The sequence below is a fragment of the Anser anser genome, assembly GCF_964211835.1.
Source record: "Anser anser genome assembly, contig: SUPER_W_unloc_9, whole genome shotgun sequence".
NCBI classification, from domain to species: Eukaryota; Metazoa; Chordata; class Aves; order Anseriformes; family Anatidae; genus Anser; species Anser anser.
The window spans coordinates 1-14,519 of record NW_028154223.1 but is presented as its reverse complement, the minus strand read 5'-3'; the positions used below and the strand labels follow the sequence as shown (position 1 = coordinate 14,519).

Here is a 14,519-nt window from a genome sequence, read left to right as displayed (position 1 = left end):
GGTATGCCATGTAGATGCTCATGTGCCCAAGAATCGGGCTACTGAAGAACATCAAAACAACCAGCAGGTGGATCAGGCTGCTAAGATTGAAGTGGCTCAGGTGGACCTGGACTGGCAACATAAAGGTGAATTATTTATAGCCCGATGGGCCCATGACACCTCAGGCCATCAAGGTAGAGATGCAACCTACAGATGGGCTCGTGATCGAGGGGTGGACCTGACCATGGACACTATAGCACAGGTTATTCATGACTGTGAAACATGTGCTGCAATCAAGCAAGCCAAACGGTCAAAACCTCTTTGGTATGGAGGACGATGGCTGAAATATAAATATGGAGAGGCCTGGCAGATTGATTACATCACACTCCCTCAAACCCGCAACGGCAAGCGCCACGTACTTACAATGGTGGAAGCAACCACCGGATGGCTGGAAACATATCCTGTGCCCCATGCCACCACCCGGAACACTATCCTGGGCCTTGAAAAGCAAGTCCTATGGCGACATGGCACCCCAGAGAGAATTGAGTCAGACAACGGGACTCATTTCCGAAACAACCTTATAGACACTTGGGCCAAAGAACATGGTATTGAGTGGGTGTATCACATCCCCTATCATGCACCAGCCTCTGGAAAAGTTGAACGATACAATGGACTGTTGAAGACTACACTGAAAGCAATGGGTGCTGGGACATTCAAAAATTGGGATACACATTTGGCAAAGGCCACCTGGTTAGTCAATACCAGGGGATCTGCCAACCGAGCTGGACCTGCCCAATCAAACCTGTTACACACTGTAGAAGGGGATAAAGTTCCTGTAGTGCACGTAAGAAACATGCTGGGTAAAACAGTCTGGGCTACTCCTGCCTCAGGAAAAGGCAAACCCATTCGTGGAATTGCTTTTGCTCAGGGACCTGGATGCACTTGGTGGGTAATGCAAAAGAATGGGGAGGTCCGGTGTGTACCTCAAGGGGATTTGATACTGGGTGAGAATAGCCCATGAGTTGAATTGTAGTATGTTAATTATTATATAATACTGTATGTCATCACTACCATGATTGCTATATATCATAGATGAAAATGGTGATTAATTAGAATGTATTGGACAGAGTGTAACCTGAGCATGACATAAATGGTATGGAATAAGGGGTGGATATCTGTCCTGGTTCCAGTTAGGACAGAGCTAATTTTCCCTCATAGTAGCTGGTAGGGTGCTATGTTTTGGATTAGGATGAGAAGAGCGCTGATAACATGCTGATGTTTTAATTGTTGCAGAGCAGTGTTTACACCAGGCCAAGGACTTTTCGGCTTCTCGCTCTGTCCTGCCAGCGAGCAGGCTGGGGGTGCAGCAGGAGCTGGGAGGGGACAGACCCAGGACAGCTGACCCAAACTGGCCAAAGGGGTATTCCATACCATCTGACATCATGCTAAACAATATATAGGGGTGGCTGGCCGGGGTGGGGGGCCGGCTGCTCGGGGATAGGCTGGGCATCGGTCAGCGGGTGGTGAGCAATTGCATTGTGCATCACTTGTTTTCTTACACATTATTATTATTAATATTATTATCATTATCACTATTATTATTATTATTGTTATTATTATATTCCTGTCTTAATAAACTGTCTTTATCTCAACTCACCGGCTTTACTTTCCCGTTTCTCTCCCCCATCCCAGAGAGGGAGGGGGGAGGGTGAGCGAACGGCTGCGTGGTGTTTAGCTGCCAGCCGGGTTAAACCACAACACAAGGTATAAACAATAACGTCATTACACCACATAAAAATAAAAATAACATCCTTTTAACCCATGGTCCACCAGGCAACCACGAAAAGAAATCCCAATCCATACCCTTCCAGGTTTGTATTGGGACGTGGGCTAACTTCCTAATTTCCTTTGTTATCTGTTTAACCACTTTTCCATTATTATCAATTTGTAAACAACAATTAGAATCGTTCAGTTTTCCACACACTCCCCCTTCTTCTGCTAGTAAATAGTCTAAGACCATTCTATGTTGAAAGATAGCATTCCTCATCTGAGTGGATTGATCAGCCAGAAGATCCAAGGCCGTCGCTGTTTGATTGGTTACAACTTCGAGGATAGCTTGCAACCTAATTATTCGGTTCAAATTATAAATAGGTTCTCGGGCTCCTGATACCAACTCATTCGGGTTCCAGGTAGCTCGCCCATAATGCTGTATGATTCTTTCAGGAGGCCATTCATCCTTTCCCCTCTTTTGGGCACTACCCCCAGCTAAGGAAGTATTAATAGATCGTTTCACTCTGTTCAGGTCATCATATAATCTTATTCCTAAATGATTTCCTTGTGTTTGTGACAATAAAAAGAACAAGGGTCTTATGTACCCCACATAGCATATTCCCGACCAGTTTCCGGGTAGCCTCTTGTACGCATGTTTGCCACACACCCAATAATGTCCCTTTAGGGCCCACGTCCCGTTTGGAAAAGGACCATCCCATCCCTCTTTACCCTTTGGGGAGTGATAATACAGAGTGTCCTTGTTACCGAGTGGTCCTGTTACAATGTCTGCCCCGTTTGTACTCGTATATGCGCACTCCCAAGCTCCCATGTTGGGTTTCCACTTACAGTCACAATTCGGTTCTCTTTGGCGGCCTGTCATATTATAAGCTGACCAGAAATGTTTAAAGAACATGCCTCCCATTCTCATCCTGCCATTTCCAACGATAGACCCACACCACATGCTGTTCCTCAGTGGTGTTATCACGCTGACAGCTCAAGATTTGACCATGGAATTGTCCCCCGGCTTGTGCTCTTGCCACAGTTTCACATCCGGATCCAAAACCTTCTCAATATGAGCATTTCAGCCAAGTACCATTTCTCAGCTGAACATGTGTGGCGTTCCATTTCCCACTACGTGCTCTACAGCTTATAGGACTACATCCAGGATCGGTACAATCATATCCAGGGGACAGAGTACAATTGCAAATGCTTTTTCCCACTGTGGGAATAAAAATGTTGTTTTTGCAGAGTTACATTGTTTAAAGGTAAGGAATGGGGTATTGAGATATGCTTGCAGTGATAAGAAAACTTAGCAGGTGACCTTGTAAAATGCAGACAACCAGACTCCTTAGAACAATTAGGTGAAAATCACGGTGTTAAGTCAAGTCAGATAAGTGAAGAAACATTACCACTTCAAACAGTAACAAAGTCAAAAGAAATTTGAAATTTAACAGGCCGGCAACTGAAGGCCATGCATTGTCTGTGAAGCATCAGATAGATTGTGAACCTGGATTACCCACTCAGTGGGGAAACAGGGGAGGGTCCTGTCATCAAAAAGTATATGAACTGTGTTTTGGAACCAGTAGGCGCGCTCCTGCTTGTGGGACGCCCGCCATGGCAATCGCGAATAAATTACTACTTCACTGAGATCCTCGCCTGAGCCTAAGTTATTGGCTACGGAGTGTTTCTCACAATTTGGGGGCTCGTCCGGGATCCAGTCACCTACCGGGGAGCCCCACCGCCGCAGCAGCAGGAAGGCATGCCCCGCTGATTTCAGCGGTCCTGTGCATCGACGGTGGCGGTTCTGCGGAGAGCTGACAGAGGGCCAGAGACTGATTAAAGAGGCAGGATCCGTGAAGGAGTGGGGAAGGGAAGAAGGTAGGCACTCCGGGTTTAAGAATTGATCCGGTAACTCTGTGCACAGACCAAGGTAAGAAATATTAAGTATTGCCTTGGGGGTGAGACTCTGTGTGACGTGTGATTGAGACGTACTTTTGTACGAAGCGAGTGTGGAGTCCTGATCCGCGGTTCCGTAGCTCCGCGAGGGGCGCGGCCGGAGACGGACGAAGCGTGAGATAAGGGAGAGAAAGGAAGAGTCTCGGGAAATTTGGTGTATGGTAAGCCCTTGCACAGGGAAGTGCTTGGCAATACACCAGGGAAATTTGGTGTGCGGTAGTCCTTGCACGGGGAAGTGCTTGGCAGTACACCCTCATTTTCCAGAATCGGAATGTTAGTGTGTGGTACCCTGCAGGAGGGAAATTTCTGTAGCAGCACACTGACAAGGGCTAGGAAAAATGGGAAATATGAGTTCCAGGGGACAGGGAAATATCCCTGGGGGAGTGCCTACCGAAAGTTCTTCCTGAAGAATTATAAGAAATTGGAAAAATAATCTCAAAATTAGAGGAGATGATAAAAGAAAAAAAAAAAAAGGTTAAATATTGTGTATTAGTCTGGACAAAAGAACCAATTAAGGAAACAGCAGTATTTTGGCCAAAATACGGGCCTGATGAAAATTCAGGCTTTAAATTTATGTGTAAACAATAAGATTCCTTTTTTTTTTTGGAGGAGGAGCCAAGTTATGCTCCCTATAATCTTAATATTGCACCGGTGGCAGCAGCAGTCGCTCCAGGAAGGGAGACAGGGACTGCAATTAACACTGTCCCTAGAGAAGAGCGTACTCTAGGCTCTGGTAAGAATTAGAACAAGGTAGAAGAGATATTGAGAATTTCGCCTTCCCTGATACTAACAGTACTAACACTAACTGTGTATCCTCAAGTGAACTTCCCCCCCTCCTTACCAGCAGAGAGGTTAGGAGTTTTAAGGAGATGAAGTCTTTAATTGAGGACCCCATCAGGCTAGCTGAACCATTAGACCAGTTCCTAGGACTTAACTTATACTCTTGGGGGGGGAGGAATTGTGTATATAAATATGCTGTTTACAGGGAAAGAAATGGGAATGATCAGGAGGAGAGCTGCTATACAAAAATGGGAAAGAGCTCATCCTCCAGGACCAGGGGTAATACCGGCAGGGCAGAAATAACCACTTGCCGATCCTGGCTGGAATAATATTAGTGTGCAACACAGAAATCATGTGAGAGACTTGGGGTCAGAATGAGAAAGTACTTGAGGATGAATCCTGAGGACCTGGTATCCCAGGATATCCCTCTTTACCCTTTGGGGAGTGATAATACAGAGTGTCCTTGTTACCGAGTGGTCCTGTTACAATGTCTGCCCCGTTTGTACTCGTATATGCGCACTCCCAAGCTCCCACGTTGGGTTTGACAGGAGACGCCTCCAGAGGCTGCGAGATCGTGCTCCATCTCCAATTGCTTTGTCAATACATGCATCCCTAGCAAGGGATCCCAGCCGTCTGGCTTCCTTGCCCTCTAATTCCACATAATTGGCTCCGGTGTCCCAGCACCGGAGCGGCCAGGTGACAAGCTGCTCGCCTATACAGCGACCAAAATCTTTTCGCACATCTCGCAGCTCACGCTGGTATAGAGTCCGGGTAGTTACTGTTGATTTTTCGACATCCCCATCCTCATCTTCAGTCTCCTGCACCTTTGATGGCCCAGCCTCGTCTTCACTATGCCCAGACTTAGCAGAAGACTGTCTGCGTTCTAAACGACCTGACTCTCTATACCATTTTTTCACCTTGTCTACAGGGGCAACTTGCACTGCTACAGCTCGTTTCCCTGACCCAGACACAGGGTCTGCCACAGGGGTTGGAATACCCTCTGCGGGGTCAACTTGCACTGCTACAGCTCGTTTCTCTGACCCAGACACAGGAGTGGGAGCAGCTGCAGGAGCTGGAGCTGCTGCAGGGGCTGGAGTGGCTGCGGGAGCTGGAGATGGAGTGGCTGCAGGAGCTGGAGCTGGAGCGGCTGCAGGAGCTGTAGTGGCTGCAGGAGCTGGAACTGGAACGGCTGCAGGAGCTGGAGCTGGAGCGGCTGCAGGAGCTGGAGCTGGAGCGGCTGCAGGAGCTGGAGTGGCTGCTGGAGCTGGAGCGGCTGCAGGAGCTGGAGCTGGAGCAGCTGCAGGAGCTGGAGCTGGAGCGGCTGCAGGAGCTGGAGTGGCTGCTGGAGCTGGAGCGGCTGCAGGAGCTGGAGCGGGAGTGGCTGCAGGAGCTGGAGCTGGAGCGGCTGCAGGAGCTGGAGTGGCTGCAGGAGATGGAGCGGCTGCAGGAGCTGGAACTGGAGCAGCTGCAGGATCTGGAGCTGGAGCTGGAACTGGAGCGGCTGCAGGAGCTGGAACTGGAGCGGCTGCAGGAGCTGGAGCTAGGTTGCTAGTAGCATCAATTGCAGCTCGATAGGCACAAGCCAGACCCCAGCACGCTACAGTGATTTGTGTCACTTTGGAACTGCCAGTGTCATGACACCTTTTTTTCAAGCATTCTGCCAGCTTTTTAGGATTTTGCAGTTGTTCAGGGGTGAATGTCCAAAACACTGGAGGTGACCACTGCTCTAGAAACCTGCCCATATCCTCCCACACTCCCTGCCACTCGCAACTATCCCGCCTCAAGACAGATCTCCGGATGAGATTCCTAAGTAGTTGTTTAACCCTCAACAAAACCTGAAGCGCATTCAGGAGACATAACAACAAGAGCAGGCTGGTCTGAGTATCCCAAGGATATTCAACATCTCGGAGAACCACCGTAACTAGCTCGGGGGATAAGAGGGTGGTGGTGAAGGAGAAAGGGAGAGTGAACAGGTAGGGAAACATGTCTTCCCCTGTCCCCTTCACAGATTGGCTCCCTGACGAAAACAGGCAATAGGTGTAATTGCTAATAGTTTCCGAGATATGGTTTCCAAAGTATAGAGTCGACGTCAGTGCTGAGTACAAATACCAGGTTAGAGTCGTGACCAGCTATTTCATCATTTCATAAGCCATTGTTACACCGCACAGTACCATAGCAATCTTAAACCAGGGCCCGGAAAGGATAAACAGTGCAACAGGGAGCACATACAGAAACGCACTATAAAACTCAATTTGGAAAACAGGCACAGCAGACTGGAGATTAAGGCAATCAACATCGTGACTAGCAACTATTAAGCAGGTCCAATACTTATACCAATTTTAGTTTAACACACTCTGGTCAAATTTGTCGATATCTCAACCCTTCGAGCCCCACGTTGGGCGCCAAAAGGGCTGTTGTGGTTTAACCCGGCTTGCAGCTAAACACCACACAGCCGTTCGCTCACCCTCCCCCCTCCCTCTCTGGGATGGGGGAGAGAAACGGGAAAGTGAAGCCGGTGAGTTGAGATAAAGACAGGCAGGCAGGACAGAGCGAGAAGCTGAAAAGTCCTTGGCCTGGTGTAAACACTGCTCTGCAACAATTAAAACATCAGCTTGTTATCAGCGCTCTTCTCATCCTAATCCAAAACATAGCACCCTACCAGCTACTAGGAGGAAAAATTAACTCTGTCCTAACTGGAACCAGGACAGAACGGTATAGAATTCTTGGTACAATTATTACCTGTATACAGAAATCTTGGGATACATTAAAGAGTTCAAGTGATAAACAAGGGGTAACACCTATCGATGAGCAGACCCATCTAGCATTGTTTGCGGGTATTAACCACCTTTCTCTACTTCCTGGTGTAACCTTCTCCATAATACTGCATAGATGAAGCTTCTCACTAGGGATTGTACCTACACACCTACCGTTCCCAGTTACTTCCGTCAATGTTATTCCTACATCCCTTCCCCAATTGCATTGTGGAGGGTTGGGGTTACGTGAACGGGTGGCTTCTCCCAGATCCCCAATGGCGTCGTAATATGGAGGCCTTATATCAAGGCATAACCAGCAAGGTTTAGGGATGTTGGGATTTGTTTGATTCAATAAGTAATAACTAGCATCCATGATTTTCCACGTTATTTTCAGTCACCCCTTCATTTTTTTCATATTTTTGGCCTACTGATTTGTTAATGACCTTTAGTAGCTTTGGGCTATTTGTAGTTTGTATTTCAGAGGCTTGTGTTAAAACATTTCCTGACAGTTCTTGGTTTGGCCCCACCTGTTGGGGGTTCTTAATTTTTTCTTTCCTTATATATATTATCCCCCCCCATCAGCTCCGGATTCATGCAACCTAATTCCCCAACTTTGTCCTAGGGTCCACCTTTGGTCTCCTGGTTGGGTTACATTGGTGTATATGAATTTGCAATTATGGTTACATCCTGGTGGCCCGTACCCCACCTTCAAATATTTGTCCACTCCAGCTCCGGGATCCCAGTCTGTGGCAATAGTCTCACAACCCCAATAGGCACAAAAGTATTCATGTGGATCGTTACAATACGGTCTTCCCGGGTTAGAACTTGGGCACATATAGAAGCTGAATTGACCAGAACATATATTTGCTACATTTTTGCCCCATGTCACAAGGTCACACAGTAAGACCTTAAAACTAGGGCCCCCAGCGGTGATTATTTGCTGTACAACATGGTAATCTCCCCATCTAATTAGGCTCCAAATAAAAGGTTTATGAGGGTGCGCAGACCCAGGAACAGTGCAAATACTTACACCTATTACTATGTATTGCAAAAAGTGGATAGGGCCCATCTTTGGAGTTTTTACCTGGTCACGCAGATCCCCACCGTTTCACTCTCTGCCTCGCTTGTCAGTTCGGTTGCGGTGAACTACAAGGTGCGGGTTCTTCTCGGCAGCAGTAGTGCTCTTCAGGGGAGTTTCTTGGTTAGCTGCGACCTCTTGCCTGTTACCAATCACACAAAGCCCCCCTCCTCCCCCTTTTTACGATACATAGACAGTGACAGTATATACTTATCGAGTCCGTTTCAGAGTAAGCTTTAAGTCATCAGGGCCTGCGACTGCTTCCCATTCGCTTGTCTGGATTGGTCCCTTCACACGACTGGCATGCGTCCACCCCTTCTCAGCCGTCCGGATAGCAGTCTCTGTAGTAAGTAAAACAACATAGGGGCCTTCCCACCATGGTGTTAAAGATGTTTCTTTCCAAGTCTTAATTAGAACCCTATCTCCAGGCTGTATTCTATGGATTGCTATATCTAACGGGGGATGCTGTGCCACTAACCCTTTCGCTTGTAACTCCCTCCGTCTATTCATAAGCTGTATTAAGTAAGGTGTTAATTGAATGTCCTGTATCTGGGGGTGATCAGATGGCATCTCTAGATCATAAGGCGTACCGTATAGCATTTCAAAAGGTGAGATTCCGACATCGGCTCGAGGCTGTGTTCGAATATTCAATAGTGCAAGCGGTAAACATTTCACCCAGGAGGTTTTTGTCTCCATCATAAGCTTCGTTAGTTGCTTTTTAATTTCCCCATTCATTCGTTCTACCTTTCCAGAGCTTTGAGGGTGCCACGGAGTATGATATTCCCAAATTGTCCCCAAGGCCTTCATAGTTTCTTTGGACACTTTTGATATAAAGTGCGGGCCTTGGTCAGAATCAATTGTTTCTACAATCCCGTACCTCGGGATAATGTTTTCTAATAGTATTTTTACCACAGCTTGGGCCGTTGTTCTCGTCGTCGGGAAAGCCTCGACAAAGTGCGTGAGATGGTCTACAATTACTAATAAATATTTGTACCTTCCTACTTTTGGAAGTTCTGTGAAATCCAATTGAATTCTGGCAAAAGGCCGGTGCGCTAATTCCCAACCTCCTAATACTCTTTCCCTCATTTGTCGGGCATTCACTCTTTTACAGACAAGACAATCATGCACAACTCGTTTTGCTACATTGTATATTCCAATACACATATATTTTGTAGTGAATTGGTCCACTAGTGCTTGAGCTCCCCAGTGGGTGCTCTCATGAAACCTCCGTAGCACTCGCAGAGTTGCAGACTTAGGAAGCATTTCCCGTCCATCGGGCAATACCCATTTACCCCCATCTATTTCTTTTATGCCCATTTGAGCCATTTTATCCTTTTCTGGCTGCGTAAAACAGAGTAATGTATATATGGGTCTGTGTAAATAACAATAGCAATGCGACTTTTTCCCCTCCTCCTTTTCCCAGGACGAGCAACTACATTGTAGAGCATTAAAGCCGAAATCCTTCCAACAGGCATCACATGGGAATTCCTTCAAGTTTTTGCCACAGTCTGGGCAATTTTCCCTCATTTTTATAGTTCTTATACTCATTAATGCTGCTCTTTTTGCCTCCTGATCCGCCAGGTTATTACCCCTAACCTGAAGGATGGGGCCCCTTTGATGTCCTTTTATATGTACTACAGCAATGTCCTTAGGTTCCCTAATAGCTTGTAGAACCTGGGCAATCAATTCCTGATGTATTAAACCCTTTCCTTGTGAATTGATGAGCCCTCTTTCTTCCCATATTTTACCAAATGTATGTATTACCCCATAAGCATATTTTGAATCTGTATATATTGTGCCACTTTTATTCTTTAACAATTTTAGGGCCCGCAAGATGGCATATAGTTCACAAGCTTGGGCCGACCAGCTGGGGCTCAGGGGTCCGGATTCTACTATCTCAAATGTTTTCCCATTTACCAGCGCATACCCTGATTTTCGTTTCCCTTCAACTATTTTTGAGGAACCATCTACATATATTTGTTCACCGACAGGTAATTCCACTTCTTCTAAATCAGGTCTCAATTTTGTTTGTTCTTCTATATTTCGGAAGCAATTGTGTCCTAAGGGCCCATCTGGTTCCCCATAAAGAAATTGAGCAGGGTTCTGTAGTGAGGTTGTTTCTAGTGTTAATTTCGGAGACGAAATTAAAATTCCTTCATATTTCAATAGTCTGGCATCAGTGATCCATTTTTCTGCCTTTTGTTGCAGTACTCCACGTATATTGTGTGGAGATACTACTTTAATTTCCCCTCCGAAGGTGATTTTTTGTGCTTCCTCTATTAGCAAGGCGGCAGCCACCACTACTTGCAAACAATTTGGCCACCCCCGGCTAACTGGGTCTAATAATTTAGACAAATAGGCCACAGGTTTTTTACTCCCTGCCCATTCTTGGGCCAGCACTCCGTATGCTGTGCCGTCTGCGCTGTTCACGAACAAAAAAAACGGCCTCCTTAAATCTGGCAAGCTTAACACTGGAGGGCGTGCTAGTTCTTCCTTTAGCTTATTCAGTCGCTCCTCATCTTCCCTAGTCCATTTCAGCAACCCGTCCCTAGTGAGTTTTTCATAGAGAAATTTTACCTTTCCACTATAATCCTCTATCCATTGTCTACAATAGCCTATTAATCCCAACAGTTGCCGCACCTGCCTTTTAGTTCGCGGGGGCGTTAAAGCTAATATTCCACTGATTCTGTCAGGGTCTAACTTCTTAGTTCCCTTACTTAACTGGTGCCCCAGGTACTTTACCTCTTGCCCCACAAATTGTAATTTTGATTTTGTAACTTTTAATCCCTGTAGACAAAGAAAATTTAACAGCCGTATACTCACTTGTCTAACAGCAGTTTCATCCTTTCCTGCTAGTAATAGATCATCTACATATTGTACTAGGGTTACTCCTGGTATTCTGTCATAACCCTGCAGAATTCGTTCTAATGCTTGTCCATACAAATTGGGGGATTCGGTAAACCCCTGGGGAAGTACTGTCCACCGCAATTGTTGTTTCCGGTGGGTATCCGGATCCTCCCATTCGAAAGCGAAATAATCCCTGCTCTTTTCTTCCAGGGGACATGCCCAGAATGCATCCTTCAAATCTATCACACTATACCATCGATCCTCCGGGTGCAAATGGCTTAGCAGGTTATGAGGGTTAGCTACCACTGGAAATCTAGTTACTGTTCTTTTATTAATTTCCCTTAAATCGTGAACCAACCGATATTTACCATCCTTTTTCTTTATTGGCAAAATTGGGGTATTAAAGGGGGACATACAGGGTTCTAATAACCCTTGTAGCAATCGTTCCATCTCAGGCTTTAACCCTCACCTGCCTTCCTCAGATAGGGGGTATTGTTTAATTCGTATTGGCATACTTGGGTTGGTTATAGTCACTTTAAAAGGTGCAATATCCAATCTTCCCACACTGTCAGGAGTATACCAAACTTCTGGATTTATATCTTGCTCATCCTCCACTCTCAGAGGACACAATTTGACTTTCAATTCCTTATCTACTACTTCCAAACTTATACCTAACTCTACTATCAAATCCCTACCTAATAAATTATAATCTGCCTCAGGTACTAAAAGCAAAGACCCTATTCCCATTTTCGAATTAGATTCAATCAGCATTTCTTTTATAACGGGGACCCCAAACGGTTCCCCTTTGGCCCCAATCACCTGTACCTTCTCCGTCGATATTTTGCACCCCAGAGGCAGAACTTGGACCGTAGATCTTTCAGCCCCTGTATCTATGAGAAACTCCACCTCCTTTTGCTGGGGACCTACTTTTAATTTTATCAAGGGCTCAGTGTTATTCCGGATCCCCAGCAAATAGAGCCCCTGACACCCCTAATCTTCCTTGAACATTCTCTCATCCTCTATCCTCTGTCGACATTCCCTTTTCATGCGACCCTTTTTATTACAGTAAAAGCAAGTCACATCCCTCGATCTGCGATCGATTGGCCTGTCGTCCCCCCCCCACCTTCCTCTGATAACCCACTCCAGACCCCTGTTTATACTCAATCCTCCTCTGTCCTTCCCGGACCACTGCCACCATCATTCGCACCTGCTTTTTCTCCTTCTCATTCTCTCTCCTGACAAACACTTTCTGTGCTTCCCTTAACAACTGGTCCAAACCCCGAGCCTGCCAATCTTCTATCTTCTCTAATTTCTTCCTGATATCCGGCCAAGATTTTGCCACGAAATGAGTTTTCAGCAGGGCCTCCCCCACAGGAGTCCCTGGATCCACCCCTGAATATAGCTGCAGGCTCTTACACAGCCTCTCTAGCCATTCCGTTGGGGTTTCATCTTTTTTTTGTTGTTCGCTAAAGGCCTTATTAATGTTGTGACCTCTCGGGACTGATTCCCTAATCCCTTGTATAATAATGGTTCTTAGATCCTGCATATGACCACGGTGTACGGGGTCCTGATTATTCCAATTAGGTCTCTGCAATGGCCATTTAATATCTGCAGCTGGACCTTGCAGATGCTGCTGATCCCAGATTCACATCCCCGCTCTCCTAATCATTCCTCTCTTCCGAGGTAAATAAAATCCCCAATATAGATTGTATCTCCTCCCAAGTGTACACATTGGGTCCCAGAAACTGATCCACTCGCTCTGCTACTCCGAGGGGGTCCTCCAATAAACTTCCCATCTCTTTCTTAAAATCGCGGACATCCCCAGAATTAATGGGGACTGCTACATACCCCATTTCGGGTTGCGGGCCTCCCATAGATATTTCTCTCAACGGATACAGCCCCCCCACGCTCTCAGGTTTCTGAGATTTCTGTCTCCATTTTCTAATTCGGCTCCTAGTTACCGGCCCCTGATCAACGTCACTGTCCTACTCCCCTGAAGACTATGGGTTAGAAGGCCCTTGGGGGGGGGGCGTGGGCAGGACATAGGGAGGTGGTGATACCGGGACCTCCAATTCCCGATTCTTTTTCTTACGTTTCTCCTCCCCTTTCTCCTCCCCTCCTTTTTCTTTTAACGAATACAAATTAACTCGATCCCCCCAGCCCAGCCAGAAACTCGCATATTCGCTCTCTTCTAAACAAAAAGGTTCTTTGGCATTCACATAAACATTTAAGGCTTGACACACCCCGTTGTCGGACGACCCATACAAGGGCCAATAGAGACTGTCGCCTTGAATTTGCTGATCTCCCCAAACTTCAATACAATAATGAATCATTTTTACTTTGTCCTTTCCCCGCCTAGAAGGGGAATCACTCCAATTCTTAGTCATTAACCCCAGAGGACTATCCGGGGGTATAGGGGGCAACCTAACCCCGCCCATGGGACCAGAAGGCTTACTCTTCTTCTGTCCCATCTTCCGGAGCGCCTTCACACACACACGCAGCCGCTTCCCCTTTGGTCGTGGCCCAGTCCCTCGCGGGATGTGGGAACCGCACTACTGAGGGGTCCGCACTCACTTCGTCCGCAATTGGACGTCTCACACAGACGCACTCTGGGATCACCAACCCCAACCGAACGGAACACGAGCCTATACTTACCCACCCCATGGGTCTTCGTTCGGCCTTCGTGCACAAAGATTACCTAGGGGTTTGCCGGCTTTATTTGCTTGTTGCCCGAAATTTAGGGTTCGTCGGTAGAGGGCCCGAACGGGAATAGTCCCGGCGAAGGCCGCCGAAATCGGCGGGGCGCCCCCCTTCGATAGGCTTCCCGATCGACGTACCTCTATCCGAGTCACGGCACCAAATTTGTTATAAATTACCCTTTTAGCCAGAAAGAATTAGTTTATTGAGTAAGCGATCAGCAAGCAAAACAGCGCTGGGCGGCCGGGGAGTCCGTGCTCCTCAAAAGGTGCGCACCCCCCCCCTTCACAGTCCCCTTTTATCATCGGGTTCTTCTGGGGTTACGTAGCCCCCCTTCCTGGTACTGCGGCTGCGTCGACTGTTGCTAGGGGGTCGTCTCCGGTCCCTCTGGTGGTCGCACGGATGAAGGCCGTAGTCTTCCTCCGCTTGGTATGTGGTGTTTTCCCTCCTTAACCGGTCATGCTGTTTTGTCTTCAGATAGGACAGTGGGTTATCAATTTTGCAGTTATAGTATTTACACAAAGTTCTCTCAACTCTCCGTCCGAGACAGCAACAGGCAGGGAGCCTCAAGGTCCTTACAGCCACCTGGCGACTCCCTTTGTTCTTCTTAATATAGCCATGGGAAATAATGAATAAACATGCCTCATACACCACAGAAA

The 14,519-nt window shown here is 46.9% G+C and overlaps 1 long non-coding RNA gene across 1 annotated transcript in view; it reads right to left on the bottom strand.

Moving 5' to 3' along the window:
* LOC310888970 overlaps nt 1-14,450 on the bottom strand; it is a 306,398-nt gene extending 291,948 nt beyond the window's left edge. Inside the window, exons 1-2 of the long non-coding RNA XR_014576291.1 lie at nt 13,819-14,450; nt 8,323-8,657 (exon numbers count right to left, since the gene is read on the bottom strand). This is a non-coding gene — a long non-coding RNA (uncharacterized lncRNA). The remainder of the gene's footprint in view (nt 1-8,322; nt 8,658-13,818) is intronic.
* Between the last annotated feature and the right edge of the window lie 69 nt (nt 14,451-14,519).